The 22,534-nt window shown below is 44.8% G+C and overlaps 1 protein-coding gene across 1 annotated transcript in view; it reads left to right on the top strand.

The window, feature by feature from the left end:
* Positions 1-22,534, top strand: part of LOC119404958 (voltage-dependent calcium channel type A subunit alpha-1) — a 561,845-nt gene that overhangs the window by 417,371 nt on the left and 121,940 nt on the right. The gene's annotated exons all lie outside the window — the stretch shown is intronic.

Raw genomic sequence — 22,534 nt, 5'->3', positions numbered from 1 at the left:
TGCTAAGCTGTGGGATGATGATAATAATATTTAATAATTGTTGGGGTTTTCCATCCCAAAACCGTGATATGATTATAAGGGACGCCTTAGTGGAGGGCTTCGGAAATTTTGGCCATCTGGTGTTCTTTAACGTGCACCTAAATATAAGTACACGGGCCTCTAGAATTTCGCCTCCATCGAAATGTGGCCGCCGCGGCCGGGATTCGATCCCGCGACTTTCGGGCCAGCAGTCGAGCACCGTAACCACTTAGACCACCGTGGCTGGTGGCAGGATGACTGCTGCTGTGTTTGCAGGCATTAGGAAATTATATGACGGGATGTATCACTGGCACGTGCTTTGTGGTATCGTTCCTAACATGTCACTAGTTAATGTCTATCTAAATCTGTACAGTACCCATATTTATAACAAACCGGTCACTGCAATGTTTCTATGCGCTCGTCCAAGAGTTCCAGAATCCACTTTGTCCACGTTGTCTTGCACCCTGTAGAGCGGGTCCCCTGTCGTTTATAGCGTCAGCCATTTCAAACGCAATTATTCTTGGTTTGATTCACTGAGTCACAGAAGGCTACCCACCTTGGTAGCAAAGTAGGCTGAGGTGTCGCGCTGCTAAGCCCGGCGTCGCTGGTTCGACTCCCGGCCACGCCGGCCCCATTTCGTTGGCGGCGAAATTAAAGAACACCCGTGTACTTAAATTTACGTGCACGTTAAAGAACCCTAGGTAGACAAAATTAATCCGGAGCCCCCCCACTATAGCGTGCCTCATAATCATATCGTTGTTTCGGCACGTAAAACCCCAAGCAATTGTTATTACTATAATAGACGGCCGAACACTGAGTTGCACCAGGGTGTATTACAAAGCAGGTATTGGCAGAACTGATAGCAAAAACATGCTCGCGAGACGGCACAAATAATTGGGGCTTGAAAGGCACACCTAGCATGCTACTTCACATGAACGATCAGAAATGAAATTATATGCAAGATGTGCGTCACAGACATCGCAACGCACCACATATACAAACCAATAATAGCGTTTCGTTGAAAGGAATGTTTCCATCAAACAAGCTTCTACGTTGCGCGGGGCGCACAGGCGGCGCTGTGTGCTAAAAACGTGTTTCTTCTTCAGCTCAAGGCGTGATGATCTCTAATACGAAAGAGAAGGCTCTCATTCTCGTGGCACCACCGCGATGCTACAAGGGAAGCCCGTACAGGCCTCTCAAAAACAAATGTTTCGCAGATGAAAAAAAAAAAAGAAATGGGTCGTGGTCCACGGATCGAACTCGGGGCCAACTCTTTTCCATAGCGGTCGCTCTACAATCTGTGCTAACCGGAAGGCCAGCAGGATGTAGGGCAAGGTCGAATTAATCGACTGTTCAAGCACAGGCACACTGAATATGGCAAATCATTCCTGTAAGAGCACCGCCAGGTTGAGGAAGTTCATTTACCTTGCGATACTCACGACTATAGTGCACTTTTGTTACAGAGTTTGCTAGGTGTATAAGCGTTGTTCTCATGTTGAAATTTTAATAAATCAGCTTGACCGTTATGATTTTTAACCGTTTATTAAGTAGGTGCACAAAAATTCGGATCGTAGATAACTTCAGCTTTAAGTTATCTCATTAGATATATTAATTTCTTAACTTCTTAAAGTTAAGCGTTGTAATGCACGTACGCATCTGCATACTTTGAATAAGTGCGGCAAACGACAGAAATACACTGGAAATAAGGGACACAGGGCCACGCTCGTCCTGTATCCGTCTCTTTTTTAACACGAAAGTGTTTTATGCCGGGATCCACCACGACTTCAGTGACGTATTTCCGTCACGGAAATGACTTCGAAAAAATGTACACAATCAGATGGCAAAGAAAAAAAAGTTCCGTCAAGGGGCATCGAACCCACGACCGCTCGGTCCGCAACAACAGATGCCGGGCGCGCTATCCACTGCGCCACGGTTTTTTTTTTCTTTCATGGTATTTATTCAACATAGGATAGCACTTGAAAGCAATTGAATACAGACAAAGAACTAATATGTTGATTATGCGCTTATCGCAACACAATGACGAACAGAAGGCACTACAGAATTCGCAATCACCTCTATAGCGGATACATCACATAACTGATTTTCCAATTGTGTGCTAGATGCAATCTTATTTTGGGATGTGCTCCAACGAACTCTTCAAAAAGACTTTGTGCTAAATTCCCATTCCGTGCGATATCTCTTGCCAGCGAGTTGTAATGACATACCATTCGACATGTTTCTTCTCATTGGAATGCATAGCCTGTGGAAGACGCGCATGTTGCAGAGAAACGCGGAGCCGATAGTTTCCTCAACAGCCCACTTCATTAGGTTGGTCACTCAGCTAAGAGATGTCTACGAGCAAATGGAATATCAACCAGAATGGTATACGGCATTGGTGAGGTGCTTATCCTTACTGCGCCACGGTCACAGACTCTAGAGGTTTTACAAACGCGCCTTTTATATCCACCACTCTCCCGGACGGCGGGGTGGTGTTGCTCTCTGGGAGCGGCAAAATAAAGTAATTCATCATTACTGTGGCCTCCGCTATTAGTACCTGCAACGCGTTACGCGTTCGTCCCATTCGGCGCGTTTTCAATAGAAGCGCAATTTCGTCAATGCCTTGACACACCGCGATGTGGCGACCTTAACCCAAGCGTCGTAAAGCGTCGTAAAAGCGTCAGCCTCGCTCATCACATCACGCTAATCAAACCAAAAATACCTCTGCGACGCGCGCCGGCCTCACCTGGCTGTAACACCGCGTTCCCCGCGTACGCGCTCGCCCGAGAAAAAATGCGGCCGGGCTACCGGGGCGGCACGACGCGCGTTGCGTTTCCCTGTGTTGCGGCCGTGGTGTTCAATCACGGTTTAACATGCCGCGGGATGGCGACCAAGTTCTGCGTCCAATATGCGACGCTCTTCTGGCTATTACAACTCGTTCTCTGATTACGCGTTCACCGTTAACTACTACGGCTGCCACAAGGGTTTGTTTAATCATTGAGCATGGACTTAGTCGTCGGCATGGAGAAGTACCACGAAGCATCAAAGTGGGTGCATCCACCTTAAGCGGTACTATAGCTGCCAGACGTCAATATACATTGTGCAAACTCTCTTATATCAATGTATACAGTAAACATTCAGTTACTTCTACAAGGGCACGTTTTACTTTCGTGTTATACCGATTCCTATGACGGAGGGATCAACCATGTTTTTTTTCGTGGGCTTCTGTTGATTTTTGCGCTTCATCAAAGTATGCATCAATCTCCACTCGCTCATATCTCTACGTTAGTACATTGCGTATATCAAAAAAATTCATGAGCCCATGCCCTATCGGAAAAATGGGGTCAAGCGAAGCTTGTCGTGTGCGTGCATCTTTCTTTCTTTCTTTCTTTCTTTCTTTCTTTCTTTCTTTCTTTCTTTCTTTCTTTCTTTCTTTCTTTCTTTCTTTCTTTCTTTCTTTCTTTCTTTCTTTCTTTCTTTCTTTCTTTCTTTCTTTCTTTCGCATTGCACAATGCTCCCTCCTAACTGCTTCCTTCCTCCAAGCCGGGAATTGGACCGTCATCCACGTGCTTAGCAGCGCAGCCAATTTCTACAACGGCGTTCATGCGTTCATATCTAGGCAACAATTAAATGCTGCAACGTGAAATGACAAGTCATCTCGATAACATCGATGAAAGATCGCATCGCCGTATCAGAAACGGGTGATCGCCGAGGAGCCCACGATCGAGAGAGCATCAATTATTGAAAACGGCGCATACAAATACGCGTGCGACTTCTTTGGCACGTGACTTGTGACAAATACACACGTGACGTGAGCATACTTCCTTGACATGTGACACGTAGTCGCAGGTGAAATACGAATGTGGCCGGCGCACCTCCGAGGGACGCATTTCTTCGCGCTCGCGGGCGTGGGGGTTCTTTGCCGTCACACCTACAACGCCAACGACAGTTGTGAGGCATTACAAGCTTGGCTTGAAAACTTGCGCTAAGTGGCGCAAGGCTGGGTCACAGCAGAGCTGGTGGGCACGTTTCAGCTTCTCTTGTCAACCATCTGTATGCAGAATGCTCTGGCGGTCACTGAACGCGTGCCGGTTCATGATGACGATAGTTTTCTATCTACGACACGCGGCAAACCACGACCGTAACAGCTCCGCTGCAAAAGTATTACTAGCGTGGTACTATAGTTGTGGTCCTATGTCGTTGTGTGCTGTCTGTATTATGTATTCGCTAGTATTATGGATTTATTAAACATAAGCCGTGTTTCAGAAGCGCTCTTCTCGGGCACTCCGAAACAAACACGTGTTTGGAATCATTCATCAATACGTTCCATCAACTTCATTGATAGAATTAAGATACGAAAAAAGCTTTGATGGCAGTTTTTTGCTTGGTTAGATACATATCATATATGACGTAACTAATCTTTTATTTGGAGAATTCGAGCCGCTTAACTTGTTTTAATGATGAATTATCAGTCATTAGAATCGTTTGTCTATACCTGCGTTACTTATGGTCATAAACAACAACCTCCTAGGTTTATCAGAAGATTTAATGCGTTTGACATAAATAAAACAGGCTGTGTACAACATGAAGCGTTTCGGCCTTCTTGGTTTTCAGTTTCAGAGACTCTGGCAAATCATTGCACAGTGGCCCGGTGCGGCGTGTCTTTCGTAAAGGTGTTTATCGAAAGTGCGTATTTAGTAGTTAACCTGATATCCGTGAATTAATTTGGTTTTCCATAATTGAGTAACATATACCTTGCCGGTAAAAGGTGCGAGAGAAGTGAATCAGAATTTCTGTAAATAGGGACATAGATGTTGGTCTATTAAGGCTGCTGGAAATGTATGCTTGATACCTCACTTCAACGTTGTATTCCAGATAGCGGTTGAATAACGAGGCAGCAAGCAGAAAGCATGAATACGCGTGTCTTTATGCTTGGTGAAAGCAAAAATAATGTGCTCTGATTTCTCTCTGAATGTCCGCTTGACCGAAAGCAGCATGTATCTTTGCTGTGTTACGTGCCACTAAAATTGCAAGAAGTGAGCATACGCAATGCAAATTATCTTCTAAAGGACCACGATCTGCGAAATGCGAGTTGGCAGCCTTCACCTTTGGGAAATTTACTCGGTTTATCGACATGACTCATTGTAACTAACGCGGGGTTAGTACCAGTACAAGCCAGCTCAGCATTATGTAGACCACCGACACCACATTTAATGAAGTGCGCGTGCCTCTCAACCTTGCACTAAAGAATTGAACGCAGTGCATTTTTGTTAACCTTGTATGCCCTGAATCTGTGATCAGTGCATTTATTTCAATGTCATCCACACTACAGCGCACCTAATAGATAGATGAAGCTGTAAGACGTTCTCTCGTCTCAATTAGCTATCATTTCTTTTGCATAAGACGTGAGCTTCGAGAAGGAAAACACTTTCAATGAATAGACGCCGTTAGCAAAATACGTGTTTTTCATAGTATACGTAAACGCAAAAAGAAATACTTCAATGTAAATTCAGTGATGAAGCAAGTGTGTGTGTGTGTGTGTGTGTGTGTGTGTGTGTGTGTGTGTGTGTGTGTGTGTGTGTGTGTGTGTGTGTGGACCGTGTGCCAAAGCTTGTTCAGGTCCTCGAATTTGTGTTTATACAATTCTTCTTTCGGTTGTCAAATTTTCATTAAGAATATTTGCAGAGGCTTATCTAGAACTTCATAAATCCTGGAATACGTTTTTTAATGGCTAGGTTCGTTTAAAGAGTGCACATTTACGATAATGTTGTTTGTACGTGATGTGATATAGCAAACGTAATATTAGAGTGAGCTCATTGTTTTCTCTTTATGTGATATGGCAAACGAAATGTCCGAAGGAGCTCGTTCAAATCTCATTACAAGCCGACCCTACTGCCTCTTTGTCGTTGGCTTGTGTCACCGCCAACTTTATCAGCATCGCGAGAAGCAGGCACACTGATTGGCGAAATAGGGTCGAAAATAATTCTATTGCACTATTTCTGCGTATGATGTTGAGAAATCCTGTTCTTTTATTTCATTCTTTCGTTCTTCACCGAGTCGGAGAAGCTTCTCGCTTCCTTCAAATTCTCAAAAAAGAAAGAAAGAGAAAGCAATGGCATGTTTAGCGAACCGCCAGTTTTCCTTTTTATCTGTCTCTTTTTTTTTTTTAAGGGAGGAGGGAATACGCATACCGGTATGCCCTAAAGTTGTCGCCGCTGTTATTTGAATCGGTCCCGTTTTCCGTCGCTGTGGAATCCTCTTATCGGGTGAGGCGTTTGTCGATCAAGTTACGCAGCCGGCGTTGGGGCGAAATGAATCATTCTCGGCTGAATCGAACTGTATATTCAACCGAGAAGTGTGTCGTGTCAAGTTGGCTTTTACCCCCTTAATCTGCAGCGGCGTTAAGCACCATCGTTGACAAACACGTGAATATGAGTAGGCTCTAAGAAAATAACGACACTATGTTTCTGTTTGTTTGTTTGTTTGTTTGTTTGTTTGTTTGTTTGTTTGTTTGTTTGTTTGTTTGTTTGTTTGTTTGTTTGTTTGTTTGTTTGTTTGGCAACCTACATAGTATTTTTTCTGCCGTTGTCGTGGCGCGGAAAACTTTCGGCAATCGTTTGTCCTTTGTATTTTCTCTTGTTCTGCGATCATCTAACGCAGAGGTCTCAAACACGCGGACCGCGGCTTCACGCGGAATAGAGTTTTGTGACTTTGCTAAATAGTGCTCACATTATTTTCTTGCCCACTGCAATTAATAGCGCTTTGTTGGAGTAAGCTACACAGACGGGATTGCTCTCAAGCATTTTTTTTTGTTCGTGCGGCACCTTCTGCGGCACCTTCACTATGAGATGAAACATCGCCGTGGAACGAAAACTCGCTATTTCAGAATCAGCGTCCAGATTTTAGTCATTGTGGAAATCATTGTGGAACGTTTTTCGAAACCTGACGTCGAATTCCCTTCAAAAATGACCCATATATGGGATATGGGAAACGCGTTCTTTCAAATGGCAACGTTAGGTGACGTTTCGTTTAAACTCTTGAATGAATTTGAGTGAATTTCGTTTAAACGTACGTGGATTTTTTTGTCTTATTCGTTACTTAGGGCTCGTTTATCTTTTGCTTTCTTTGCAGCGTCTTCCTTTCTGCTTTGGATATATCATTTTTCTCTATTTTACAAGCTCTCTGTCATCTGTGTAGATCTCGACTGCGACCTAAATCGTTCCTGCTAGGCTTTGCACCGGTGTTGCGACGTCTGTTCCTTGTACCAGCGTGCTGTTTTCGTTTGACGCTGTTACGGCGTAACTTACATACACTCTGTAATTGTGATAAGAGAGCCATCAAGAAAAGGATGCTACAAATATAGAACGGAGGGCATTCATCAACGCCGTGACATCTTAGCTGCCAGTGGCAGATAGCAAGGTGATAGGAAAAACAAGCAGATTGTCGATGAGCGCGCACGCAAGCTATTTTTTATCCACCGTATCTTCTCACGTTCGTCATGTCTCGCCATGGTACTGTATATAAATCGCAGCGTATGGTGTCCACGAAATATATATCGGACGAAAGCACAACCCCTGAGGGCGTCAGTCGAGTGCGCCTGTGAGAGAGAGGGCTGGGCCATTTGTTCGAATAACGCTTTAATGTTCAGTTATTGTTTTGGCTGCTCAATCGCAGCTATGACAGCTGAGCCCGAAAATCGGGAAAATCCTGTCCTCTTGAAGCGTTCGCCAGCGTCTGATCTGAGGAAAATTGCGAGGGCAGCTGCTGTCGCAGTAAATGAGGTCAGAGCTGGGGGAATTTCCGAAGTCTCGAGATCTTTGCGGTCGCGCTGCCTGTTGCAAGAGGGCAACGATCGCCGTTGATGTGTTCATTCGTAGAGAGCTTTCTGGGAAAGAGCGACGGCAGAAAATCGTTATTTCGAAACCCCGTAAAGGACAAGCAAGAATGCAGCGTTTTCAGCGCAGTGTCGATGACTGTCTCATTTTGAAAAAAAAAAAAAAACAATATTTTCCGACGTTAGTCGACATATTAAAAATGTAGGCCAATACGGCCGGTGAATTGATGGAACATTCGATTCTGAAATTTGAGCCATCGTACCATTCGCTCTCTCTCCCGTTCTCTCCTTTTCTGTAAAAGTCCGTTCTTGCTTTTTTGTGTTATTTATTTATTTATTTCGTTTCAAAGAAATATATTTGGGAATCTCATCCCAAACGGCACAATTAGTCAGCAGGAGTCCGAAGGGCTTAACACAGTAGACGCCCTGCGCCGATCATATGATGGGGCCGGCCCATATAGGGAGAGAAATGCCAGTGAAACCTACACATTCGAAACGTGACTTTCTCGCTTAGTACTTCAGTCTTGATGGTGGTCATGGTGCTGGAGGTGTTGCTACAGGCGGGGCTAGCCAAACATGCTCGATCGGCATGTTTGGCTAACCAGGCATGTTCCGCCTGAGCGTCTCCTTCCGCATCAAATATGTCGCCTCGAATCAATAAGTCGTCTGACGCAGAAATGTAGAAAGCAGACGTGACACTTAGTCGCGCAGTATCACCCACCCGTCTGGGAAGACTAACTAACCTACGCGTTCTCGACGAAGCCCACTTTCTCTCGTGCTTTCTAAAAGCTTCCTGCCTTTGGGAACAGAAGCGCTAGCAGGACAAGATGAAGGGCTCTGTATCTCCCACTTCAATGCATTCCGTTCCTGATGGAGATCTAGCGTTCTATACTTTCAACATCCATGCCAGAGCCGTTCCTGTTCTTAACCCGCATAAGGGTGTGCCCTCTTTCCTCCTGACTCGTTTTCTTCATGCTATAATCTACATACAAATAAAATAAAAATAAACGTCTCGAATGCTTTGTAGTGGCTAGCTAACTAATAATGACAATAATATATTTTGTCACTCTGTCGAAGGCTGGTAAAGTTTGTATCTTTGAGTGATCGTCCAATTGCGAGTATGCATTGTGCACTCCCAGACGCTCTCCCGGAAAGAAGAAAAGCTCTTGAAGGTATGGCGAGTGCGTCATTTTTTAACTCTTTCTATCGTAATTCTAGACACTAATTAATCAAGGTGGATGTTCAGTGCGTAAACGCACTGCCCATCGTCTGTTATTACGTTAAATGGTAATGTTACGATGTAATATAATAGTTGTTGGGGTTTTACGTCCCAAAACCATGAAATGATGATGAGAGCTCGCCGTGGAGGAGGGCTCCGGAAATTTCGACCACCTGAGGTTCTTTAACGTGCGCCGAAATCTAAGTATCTAGCATTTCGCTTCCATCGTAATCAGGGTGTCGGAACGAAATGTCTTTCGTTTCGGTTTTAGTTTCGTTCCACCACAAAAAGTTCCGTTCCGTTTCTGTTCCGGAACGAAAAAAAAAAATGTTCCGTAACGGTTCGTAACGGTTTTTATTTGTATGCAAAAATTTGAAGTTAAAGTAACGATAAAAACGTAAGATTTGTGGTGCAGTTACTTGCGCTCCTCTTAAGAGGACACTAAATAGAAAAACGATTTTTCTCAGGTTAGTAGATTACTCTTTCACGATACTGAAATCCTCACACTTGCCGCGAGGACGTTTGGTAAGCAAGAAAACGAGCAAAAGAAAATGCGGGTGGCGACGCCGCCTTGAAGTTTTCGCAACAGGATAGAAGGTTGGCCTATAGTTGATACTATAGCCCAACTTTTCTAGTTTTCACGCCAGTCGCCGTGACGTCATGGATTTTGACGGCGTATACTAGGCCCTACGTAGTTCTTAATAGGCAAAAATGAAGTACATTGTCTTCAGAGGGAGCCAGAGACTTAACATACCAAGTTTCTGAAAATTTCGTTGAGCGAATGTGGCCAAAATACGAAAAAACACTTTGAAATCCGTGACGTCGCCATCAGAAGTTTCGGCGGGAAATCTAAATATGAAGTTTTTGTCATAGATTTTCTCATCTATTAATAAACCTAGGACGGTGAAATTAGCGACACTACGGCTTTCAGCGTTTAATTTATCGGCCTAAACTAATTTACTGTTTCACTTTAGTGTCCCTTTAAGAACGTGGGCAGGGGTAAAAAACGTTGTTCCCACGTTGTTAAGAGGAGCTTAAGTAACTGCACCACGAATTCCTACCAAATAGTGCAAACTAGCACCCTTTTAAGTTATGGAATTTAATTTTCTCAAATTTTCTGAGCAGGCTCAATGCTTTTTGTCAAGGGAGTGGGCGCGATCTAAGAAGCAGACCGCCATCGAGTGCACTCTCTGATATGGGAGACCGCTGTTCTGATAAAACATACTTCAGCGCCGAGAATGCCCGGTACACATCTTTACTTTGGAGTTCCTGCCTGAGACGCGCGCTAATACTGTACCCTGAGATATGCATTATTGCTCACGTTGCATGAACTACGTTGTTCCGGATCGCCAAGTTTTCCCGTGAACCGAAAAACGATAAAAAAAAACATTTCACTCTGGAACGAAATAATAGATAACGTTTCGGTTACGTTTTTGCTCCGGTCAAAAATGTCGTTTTTTTTTCGTTTTTCGTTTTTTGTTTCCGTTCCGTTCCGACGCACTGATTCGTAATGCTACCGCCGCGGCCGTGATTCCATCCCGCGACCTTAGGGTCAGCAGTCCAGCAATGTTTCGATGGAACTGCTTCATTTGAGGATTGAAGTGCACGGGGACATGCGATCTGTCCAGCGTTGTTCGCTGCATGCTCAAAAGTATTCATCTCGGGAGGTGACGTAAATTATGTTTTTTTTTAATTAGAAAGCACCAATTACGCCTACCTGTTCTTGAAATACCCGTAATTGGCATGCAGTAATTAGTAGACATCACGCATCTCGCACGCGAGTGAGCATCGTTATATATAGAACTACTCGGTTCAATCAAATTATTGCCATTGACCTTGCCGAAGTGCGGCATGTTCATGAGCTGCCTTGCGTATATACGGTGTACATTTCTTTTTTTTATTCGCTGCTGCATCATTGACCTTCTCACAACGTCTGGGAAATTTACCAGGCGTTTGGAGCTCTTCGTGACTAAGAAAATGCTTGGAAAATTTTCATTGTTGCAGGCGTTTTCGCAGGAAAATGTTTCTGTCAGACGAAATAAGCAGTAGCAGGCCTTTTTTTCCCCCTCATGCCTGAAAAGAGAACAAACGCGAGACGCTTCACCTGAAGCGAAAATAAGGCAGCTAAGCGCTGAAACACTGTCGTGGGGCGACATGTACTTCTCCTGTTTTCCAAACAATGCAAATCGAGGTTTTGCCCTAGTATGAGTAACTTGAACCTCATAGAACAGGTAGAGAACACCAATGTCGCACCTTATATTTGGAGCAGCCAGTGACTCACAGTCCGCGGAACACAGAGGGCCAAGACGCTTGTATTGTGTTGCTCTCTTGTGTTCGTGTTGAAAACATGTTCTAGACATCTTCGGCGACTGCCACGATTTATTGCTCCGGCAACTCAAAAATCATTTACGATGACGAAAGCGGCCTCCCTCAACGAACACCACCGTGTTCTCTCAAGAGCATTTTGTACACAGCGGCATCTCATTTCGCTTTCTGATGGGGCCTCCGAAATATGCGCTCACTCCACCGTTCCCGGAGTCTCTATTCGGGGTGTCACTTTCTGCGGTCGCTATCCGTTCTCGTTCTTACTTGAATTTTAAAAAAATACTGTCTAAGCCACGTCCCGTGCGAAACAACGCTGGTAGTGTACATTGGTAACGCTTGGCTAATTTACATGTTTGCGCAAGGTCGCATGATATGGTTTGCTTGATTTAGCAGCGTCATCTTGCTCCATTTTTCGGGCCAATTGGCTTCAGACAACTCCTTGTGTAGCTTATATGGAGTTGTTTTTTGCCGTAGAGTTTAACCTCCCCTTTTATTTGGAAGAAATTTGCCAAAAAAACAAAATCTATAAAATGTCGCGCAGCCCAAGAACAAACGAACCTGCGAGAGATGGAGCAGTTCTTATTAGAAGTCCACCAAAATTGCAATCACAACTAGTGGGGTAAGTATACACTGAGTAACTTCAATTCTTGTACTTGAACTGGTACAGCGCATCACGGAAAACAAAAAAACCGCCGAGCCGGCCAAACGAAGGGAGAGAGCGCTATGTCACTTCGTTTCTCGCCCAATCATCAACGCTTGTCGGCTTCAATTCTTGTACTGTTTTCTGTTTGTTTGTTTGTTTGTTTGTTTGTTTGTTTGTTTGTTTGTTTGTTTGTTTGTTTGTTTGTTTGTTTGTTTGTTTGTTTGTTTGTTTGTTTGTTTGTTTGTTTGTTTGTTGAGAACGCCGCCTGCATAACCACTGTCAACAAAAATGTATGACTAGAAACGTTTAACTCCCCTAGTGTGGTAGCTCTGTAGGGGTCGCGTTCGCGCTGCTGATCTGAGTCTTGAGTGCGATAACCAGTCCGCATTTTAATGAAACCGGAATGCAAGATCTCTTGTGTGTCTTTATTAAGGTTCATGTTTGGTCGAGTTGTTCTGTGACTACGGATTCACAACTCGTATTCACAAAGGAAAAACTTCTGCTAAAGGTGTTTGCAAGAAAATATCCCAGACGATCGCGATTTTCTACATGATATTCCTGAAGGCTGCCGGCACTGGGCTTTTTGAATATGGCCTGATTTTATTTTGGCTGCCTAACGTTCTTTAACCTGCATCGAAATATCCGTCCATAGTTTGTCATTGCACTGTGTTGAACTTCAGCACCTATTGGTTTATGCTCCTAGAAACTTACCTCTCCGCCTATTTTCTGTGCACTGCACGAGCAGCATATTTCATTTTAGTGGTCATCTGTGAGTTGAGGGGAGAGCGTTTGGTTCTAGACCCAGAGATCACCGATTATTCCAACACTGCTCGTGGACAAAATTTCGGTGGATATGGAGTGCCAGTAATAACGAGCGCTTTTAATTGGGTGATTGATTAAGATATTCACTCACTCACTCACTCACTCACTCACTCACTCACTCACTCACTCACTCACTCACTCACTCACTCACTCACTCACTCACTCACTCACTCACTCACTCACTCACTCACTCACTCACTCACTCACTCACTCACTCACTCACTCACTCACTCACTCACTCACTCAAAGTCCCAGTGCCGAATGGAAGGCTGTTAGCCGCAATTAACAGCGTCATGGTAACTCCCGCAATAAGTGTCAGTACACTATATTTTTACAGCGGATCGCTGCGTGCGTAGTCTAAAAGCGACAGCGGTTGCCTTCTTGCCATTGGCCGCTGCGGCGGCGCGCCTGTCGCGGCTGCTGCCCTTTGTTATACGGTGGTGCCCTGGTGTAGGAATAGAAGCAAGCCCTCTGCCTGGAAACATGTAAAGCCGACATGGAGAAGTGCACGCAGCAGTAAAACTATGGCTTTGCGAAAATTTGATGCCAAACGTGCGTTTCGCCATGCTCTCTTTTAAGGGGCCGCTCAAGATGCTTACGAACGCTAGAAAGAGGACGCAGTGCCGATGCCGCCCGAAAACAGTGTTATAGGGAAGGCTGCAGTTTACAAAAAACTCTGCTCTTACGCATCCCTTAGAGAGCTCCCAAAGGAGATTTCGCGGCCGTCAGCTCCGCTGGCCACCCACCTTCATCGAGGGGAATGGCCTCGTTTTAACAGCGGAGCTGTTGAAGCCGAGCATTGGTCCGTGACGGGTGAACGGAAATGACCATCATCATGAACCGACACGCGCTCTCTTCTTCACCTTCTGCTTCGCTCACAGATATACGTGCGCCGATTTGTCCAGCGTGGGGTGCAATAACTTTGATGGGCGGGAGACCGAGTACAGAGACAGAAAAAGACAAAGAAAGATATAGGAAGAAAGAGAAACGAAAAAATTCGAAAAAAATTTCTTGGCGAGGCGGGATTCGAACCCGCGTACCCACGATCCGAAGGCGAGCATCGTAACCACTCGGATATGCAGGCACGCTGGCAGAACATAACATAGCTTTGTATAGTATAGTATAGTATAGTATAGTATAGTATAGTATAGTATAGTATAGTATAGTATAGTATAGTATAGTACCAGGGATGGAAATGGGATGGGAGGATGAGGAGGAGGGGAGATAGTAAAGCATAGCATCGAAAGAATTAGAGAGAAATAAAAAGAAATAAAGGCAGAAAGACAAAGAAAGATGGCAAGAGCAAGAAAGAGAAAGCAATAGATAAATGGAGAGAGAGAGAGAGAGAGAGAAATAAGCATAAATAAACAGAGAAAAAAGTCATAGAAAACGCAGACAGAACAGAGAAAAGGAAAGAAAAAGTGGAACAAAGAAAAAGAAAACTAAAGAGAAAAAAAGAAGGCCGCTCAGCTCCGCACTTTCTTCAGGCTTGGCACCCCTAGTGCGAAGTTGCCTTAAATTTTTTTTTTTTTCTATATAGTTCGTGTACTTTAAGAGCACGTGCTTTTAAAGCGGTCTTCTCCACAACAAGAGCGTTTATGCAGAGGAGCCCGCTTCTTGCATCAGTCATTATTTTTGGTGTTACAGGAGTTGACCAGTATATATCACGCATTAATGCGCGCGCGCGTGTGCATCTGCATGCGTCTGTGCAATGTCACTACAGAAGCCTCACGTGCGATTGCGATGAATTAATAAATAGTAAACGCATATTATCTGGGACTCTTGTCCTCTTAATCCTGGCACCCACTCACTGGTTAAATAAGGGCGACATCAATATCAACAATGGGTGAAAGAATTGCCAACTGAAAAACATAGTGTAATGGTCTGCACGGTGAACACTTGGGATTATCGCAGCATCTATTACCTGGGCAACCTTGTAACTGAAGGAGTGGTTGCGGCGAAAGAGAGCCGACGTCAAAAGACGCAGAGATATCGTGTAAGCTGCTGGTTATGGCCACTCAAACCAATTAATAAAAGAATATACACTAGCGTAGACCTACACTTCGGTGACAAAGTGATTGAGATGGTACTAGACGTTAAAGTATTGGGGGTCACATTCAGTGAAGACTTAAACTGGGATTGCCGTGTGTATGATGTTGCCAAAAAAGTTGGCATGTGGAGTACTTTCAAGATTCCGAGATTTAGTTTGCCCAAGAGTTAAACTGCTTATTTATAATGCCCCATTTCAATCGCACATAAATTACTGTAACCTCGTCTGGGGAAACACCACACAAAAGAACAAACTAACATTGCTCACGCTACAGAATAAGGCAATCCGACATATCGTAGGTGTTCCGTACGACGCTCATACATCGAATTTATTCACAACATTTAACGTGCTTCAAATAGAGCAGCTGTACAATTTCATTCTCTTTGGTAAATACAAGCATGGTTTGAAGAGTAAAACAATTTATTTCTCACGCTATGTCAACTAAGAAGATCATCTGAAACACCTTACAACATTAGACAAAAAGACACGTGGCATTTACCTTTTTCAGGGACGAATTATGGTTTTAAAAGTCTTAAGCATATTGTCACGTGTGTTATTTTGATGTATTCGGGCTTCACCTGGAAAGACTGTTTGCAACGCTCGGCGCAGACCGCGCCGCATTGTTTCAGAAGCTTCGCGATTGTTTAAGATCATTCCGTTAACATTGCGCGCAGGACGCGAATAGTCTAGTGTATTCGAGGGCTTACGCGACCACCAGTGATAACGCTGCAATCTTCGATAGCGCATGTATAAAAGCCCGCGCGTTTTACCGCTCGTCAGATTATCGACGGCCGACGCTCTGTTCGCCGTTATCTGTATAAAGTGTGCATTGCTTGCTTTCAGTTTGACTTTCCGGTTCCCGGCCACAAGTTCGGCCAAACAAAGGGTTACGTGTTTCCGAGTTCTGCTGGAGTCTCCTTCACCGTCGCGACCACGTGACAATGTCATGCCAAACTTTTTGAATTTCCTAAACAACAAAGGCATTGCGGCTGATACGTTGACAAAGAAGCAGTGGAAAGAATAATTATAAACCCCAGACAGCGTCTCTAAATGTGATTATTCTGGAGTTCTTTTTTTCACACTATATTATTTATACAAGGCGCTTTGTTGGGCTAGTTGGTTATGATCCATGAGACTGTTTGGCGTAGCGCACACCCACAAGGACAAAAGAACGACACACACACACACAGCGCTGTGTGTGTGTGTCCTTCTTTTGTCCTTGTGGGTGTGCGCTACGCCAAACAGTCTCATGTATTTATACAAATTTATTTTCCCTTTGACATTTCATATCTGGCTTGATTAGAATTGCATTTTCTTGCTCCTTTATACGTACATGTACATGTATAAACATTAGCTGTTCAATGTATTTCTGTTTTCATTATGCAAAACGTTCCTACGTAGTAATCTCTTTTTTTCGTTTTTTTTGTCTAACTTTGATCTTTTCTAGCTTTTCTTCTCCCATATGTACACCTTATTTTTCAGTGTTTGCCGATTTACATTGTCTCTGTAGTTTCATTTTGCTGCTTAATTTGCTGATGTTTGCTTGCTTGTATTTTGCTTGCACTTTTCATGTTTGTTTGCTTGCTTGTATTTTATTTTTTTATTTTTTCTGTATGGCCACGTGTTTGCGGGCAAACTTCTCAGGGCCAGGAATACCGTCAAGCTGCTTTTTAGCAGCTTTTAATTCCTGTCCTTGTATCTTTTTCACTCTTTAATCAGATTTGCATTTTTTGTATTCACCGTTACCATTGTATGAAAATATTGAATTAATGTACTCTAACACTATTGTTGGTAGGGACTGCCAAATAAACTGAACTGCTTAAGTCCGGACATTTTTAAATTCGTAAAAATTTCTCTGCCTACTCAATGAGTAAACTGTCCGTTTGTCGCCATGTCACGTAAGACGATCGCTCCTATAAATAAATATATCAGGCGAAATAACTTTGCTTAGTGGTGCTGGGGTTCGAACACGCGCTCCCCCGATCCGGAGGCTAGCGTCGTAACCACTGGGCTACGCAGCCATCTTGACAGAATGTTAATGTACCGGAACCATATGAACGCGTTGTATTGGCGAAGCAAAAAAAAAAGAAAAGAAAGTAAATGAAGAACCCCAGTCGTGAAGGCTTTGTTGAAACATCTCGTGACGGTAGATTAAAAGCCATCTGCCGGACAACATGTAATGTCGACATCGAGCATTGCACATATGAGGAAAATGGCGACATTGCGAAAATTTAATGGCATACATGCGTGTCGATGATCACGGGATGGGCCCTTTGTTGGACTGTTCCAGAAGCTGACGAATGCTAGCAAGAAAATGAAAGACGCCACGCCGATGCCGCCCGAAAACAAAGTTTCGGTTAACGCCGCCACCATGCACTTTCGTTCGGTGAAACTCCACGCTTACGCATCGCTTGGAAAACTCCCAAAGTCGACTCTGTGTGGATTTTTTTTTCATTCGCATTGTATGCGTCAGAAGCACCGCTGTTCCTCTTGTCGCCAGTACTTACCTCATTTGGTGGATTTTGCTCTTCATGGTAGTTCTGTGCTTAGATCCCCCTTAACCCTCCGCCTCCTTTCCACGTTATCTTAATCATATTTCTTGCTTTCGACCCTGTTTATACGTTACATTTTAACTAAATAAACAAACAATGAAGTAGTTACCAACCGCAGCGGCGGCTGCATGGTAGAGCGTCCGCTTCCAATGCGGTATGTTCCGGGTTCGACTCCCGGTGCCTACTGGAAACTCCCCGGTTATTTCAAAAGGGTAGAGGAGTACACCGACCTGGCGCTCGGTTTTTCACGGGTTGTCATCTCGAAAGGTGGCCCCACAAGGTCCTGTAAAGGCTTCAGGGCGCACCTTAACCCACCGCAGCCTTGGTGAAATAGTCGAGCATCCGCCGCTGCTGTGGGAGGCACAGAATTGCTGCCGCCGGGTACCTACTGGTAAAATAGGTACAAGCGCACTTCCGGCCTGGTGATCGGCAGAACGAAGTACATAGTCGCTTGGGAGGGCACCCATCCTGTGGAAAATCGGCGGTATGGGACCGCCAGACCTAAAAATAAGGTCATCTTTTTTGTGTGTGTTTTGCGTGTGCCATAATGCGATTAGTGCGCCTTCACGACCGGCGCTCATCACAGGGAAATATAGGCGTAGTTTGCGCTTACAAGTTATGCAACCTGCATAAGTGTATGCGCGTGCAGACGTGGGAGTTGTTTAAATTGTAAAATACCGACGTTTCACTGTACCGCCCTCGAATGACTGGTGGATTTACGTGTGCTGTGCAGTGCATGCTACAAGCAGATTTGCACGCCATCCTATTCGAGTGCGTCCTCCATACGATCTTCGCGGCATACCGAGGTGTTAACCGTCCTCTTCGCGCCATTTCTCGCCAGTGACAACATGAGACGCCTCAAACGGGAAGCCGTGTCTGTAGAACTATAGAGGCACTGGGGCCAAACGACATAAAGGAAGTCAGAGTAAAATCATGTGACTGCGCTGGGCACATTGCGCGATGTTACGGAACTTAATGGAATAGAAGTCCACTATCATATACCGTTGGGCAAAGAAGTGAGCATTGGGGTAACTTGTGATGTTTTCGAAGCCATTACCAACACCAACCTACCAGTCCTGATTAAGCATGCGTCAGCAAACACCATTATTGCAAGTCTGTATCCTCTTGGGGCGTCACGATGCCTAAAGGTTATATTGAAGGGCGAATCACTTCCATCACATGTGAAAGGGGGCCACTTCTGACACGCAGTCCACCCTTTTGTACCGAAACCACTTCAGTGCTGGAAGTGCATGAAGTTAGGTCGCGTGAGTTGTGTGTGCACGAATGCTACTGTTTGTTTCCGATGCACTCGGCCCCACACCACGGTCACGTGCCAGGCCACGATACTGAAATGCTCAAGCTGCAACGGGCATCATAATGCCTCTTCGAAGGATTGTCCTGTTATTAGAAGGGAGATAGCAATATTGAACAAAAGGGTTAGAGATCACTCGTGTCACACCGGGAAGCGGCTGCATTCATTACGCGATGACGGTATCATCACCGGCGGTGCACCAAAGCCTCCAAAGCCTCGCTGCCACGCGAACCATGTCCAAAACCACCTCCACCTCTGTCACTCGGGCCGAACGCTGTTGGATCTAAGTACAAGGACATTTCTACCAGCCATGGAGCTGACGCTTCGTTTCTACCACCCAGACCAAACGCAGGCGCATCTAAGTACAAAGACGCTTCTACCGGCAATGCAGTTGACGCTTGGCATGAACTCCAAAAGCTACATGCACCTGAGGAGCGACATCAGACTTGGACATTAAGGGACACTTCGTCTGTACCTCAGAAATTGACGGACGAAGAGAGGCAAGTCGTCGGCATGGTCAGTACTCTAGTGAGTGCTATTCGTGTGTTGCTGAACAACATGCAGACACCGATAGCTCGAAGCGTGTTGTAACTGCTGGGCACCATCACTCCAGTTCTCACAAGCTTTCAGAAGTCTATTGCTTGAGAACACTAGCCGCGCTACTATTACTTCACCGTCGACAAGATTTTGGGTGCATGGAGACACGCATGTACAAGTTGCATAAAAGTTGCATAAAGAAACGAATGAGCTGCTCTATTTCAGCCACGGGACAGACTCACCGTCTGTGATGTCAAACGCGGAACTGCTATTATGTCGATGGCGACAGTGACTTTTCTCTCCTCCTCTATAACTTTCCTTTACCCTCCCTCTTCCCAGTGCAGTATAGCCTACCGGGCTCAGCCCTGGGTAACCTCCCTGCCTTTCTTTTATCCTTATTCTCTCTCTCTCTCTGAGTAATCTCGGAATAAATAAATTTGCATATCAACCAAGTGGTCTTTATCATTGGCACTCCGAGCTTCAACGTGCACTTCAGTGAATCAACATGCGCCGCGGGCAGAAAAATCATGTACTCTAAAACTAACAGTACGATCACTTTTGTACAACTGTAAAGTTTCTTGAGTCTTCTATGGGGCACGCGCACAGTCAACAATTTGAGACCAAAAAATTAAAAAAGAAAAAAAATAACAAGCAAGTAACATTCGCTGGCAGGCTAATTGGTGATGCATAGTTCATACGTAAAACAGCTCAAACGTAACAAGACACAGGGAAGACACTGGACAGAGTGCTGGTCCAGTTGTAACCCTATCTTTGAGCGGAATTCTGTTGTGCGCAGATGCAGCGATAAGACAACGTGTGAAATAAAAATTCGGCAGAACCCACGTTCCGTGGGAATCGACGTTATGCGAAGCATGCGCGGGATGGTGGCTGTGGCATAATTTTTCATGTTGAGCGAAACGTTACAGAATGACGCTAGAGAAGTGTGGAAGTGGTATAAACACACTCATATGCTGAATAGTGGCATATATTTTATATAACCAGAGGATTACAGTTGCGTGACGATGCCAAAAGCAACATGGGTGTTACCATCACCAGACGCGGTAAGCTGATATGTAGTGCTTATATTCTCCAATACTGGATAGCGTGAATCCGAACAGCATGAAGAAGAAACACAAATGGACAGGACAGGCGTTACTCGCAACTAAGCTACATTAAGCAAAGTTCCCCTGGATATACACAGTGCCGAGTGGCACACGCAGGCGCGCAGCACCTACAGTACAGTCACAGTCGCAATTGTTACAGTTGTGTTACAGTTGCTATGCTTATACTTATCTATTATGATGGGAACGCACGCACGTTTCACGAACCCCTGTGTATTTGTAGAAGGGGTTCTTGACAGTCCTTGAACAAAGTCATTATCACCGTGATCAGTGAGCACCAGCAGCTGGACCGGACATGTTAATCGGATCCATTCGTGATCGCGGTACGAGGGGTCTAAGTGTAGTGAAGTGCGAGGTATAGCACAGCTGATGGAAATCCTGGATACCTCTTACGATGAAATGATCTATGACGCCTCCTGTACTGCACGTGGCAGCGAGGTCTTTTGATGCCCTATCCACATCCAAGCCGTCTTTCACGCAATATGAAGACCAGGCCTTGTTGGGTCTTGATAAGTCAATGTTGAAGCCACCGGTAATGATGAGGGGCCTGGTTCTCTCGGCAGATTTATTGTAGGAAGCATTGACCCCGGTTCTTGCGTAATCGACGTGGTCCACGTTGCGGACCACGTGAACGAGTGCATGGTAATTGAGCGTCTTCAAGGATTGTTCTGTCTTCAGCTTCCTCACTTTCTTTGTGTCCGCTACGGTGGCGCAGCGGTTACGGTGCTCGGCTGCTGACCCGAAGGTCATGGGTTCGATCCCGGCCGCGGTGATCGCATTGCGATGAATGCGAAATGCTAGATGCCCGTGTACTGTGCGATCTCGGTGCACGTTAAAGAATGCCAGATGGTCAAAATTAAAGCCCCAACAATTATTATTATTACTTTCCTTGCGTGTCAATGTGTGTGTTCGCGTTTACTGTGCTGGTTGAGACTTTGTATCACCCGTGGCACATACCCGCATAACTTAAACTCTGGTATGCGGGTATGTGCCACACGGGACTGAGAGAAAGGGTTTCATGACGTACACGACAGGTATTTTTCGTTATTCATGTCATGACCAGTGAATCGCGTTCACCATACACTGATCCCCTGCTATGCCAATTTTGGTATATTAGAAGTTATGGAGACGACCAGGAGAGCGCCCAGACGTAGGCGGCTAGATAGATAGATAGATAGATAGATAGATAGATAGATAGGTAGATAGATAGATAGATAGATAGAAACGCCCAAAGTGTCTGAGGTTCGCTAAGAAATGCTTCGCATTTAATTGAAGTTCGCGAAATAGACAAGGCTGGTTCCTCGTGCGTAAGCGCTCCTTCGATCCTATTAACAAAAAAGAACGTGAATTTCTGTCATTACGTTGGGGATGAATGTTATGTTATGTAGAGGATATCTTGTCTGATATTGAAGGTTTTCCCTAAGTAAGCAAGCTCACCGAAGAATAAACTGTTAGTTGAAGTCAGCACTTTTTCCTGTGTCTTTCTCGTTTCTTGTTACGTTTGCGCTGTTTTACCTATGAACTGAACAAGCAAGTGCGAAGGAAGGGCAGTAAAAAAAGTTTGGGCGCTCTAGCGAACTTAACGAGCCCGCAAGCGGCGACTGAACTGGGCACTTAAATTCCTCAACGTTGATTTCGTAAGTTCCGCTTGAGAATGATCGCTGCCGCACAAAATGCCGTCTTCCTGAACTCGTAGTGGGCCAGCACATACGGGCTTCCTGCTACTATAGTTTAGCTTGGCGCGCTTCCCTTTAATGTTAATGTGGCCCAGAGGGAGACAAGAAGGACCCACTGCCGCCTGGTACCGACGTTATCTTCGTTCTAACGCCTAAATAGACTGGCATACATCATTCTGTGCGCCAGCAGCCGATTGAGTCAAGGTTGATGGCTGTCTTGAGCTTGGTTGTAGGAGCATAAACTTACCCACTCTGCTCAAATATGTAGGCTTGTATTGCAAAGACTGTGCAACAGGAAAGATTAGGCATCCTTGAAAAAGTGCGAATAAGCGAGCACAGCAAAAAAAATCATTACGATTTGCTGCAGCAAATACGAATCTGTATAGCTGTGCTCAATGTGCGAGCACAACGCATGTAATGACTATTCT

The sequence above is a fragment of the Rhipicephalus sanguineus genome, chromosome 1 (assembly GCF_013339695.2).
Source record: "Rhipicephalus sanguineus isolate Rsan-2018 chromosome 1, BIME_Rsan_1.4, whole genome shotgun sequence".
Classification (NCBI taxonomy): domain Eukaryota; kingdom Metazoa; phylum Arthropoda; class Arachnida; order Ixodida; family Ixodidae; genus Rhipicephalus; species Rhipicephalus sanguineus.
This window is presented reverse-complemented; position numbering and strand designations above follow the sequence as displayed.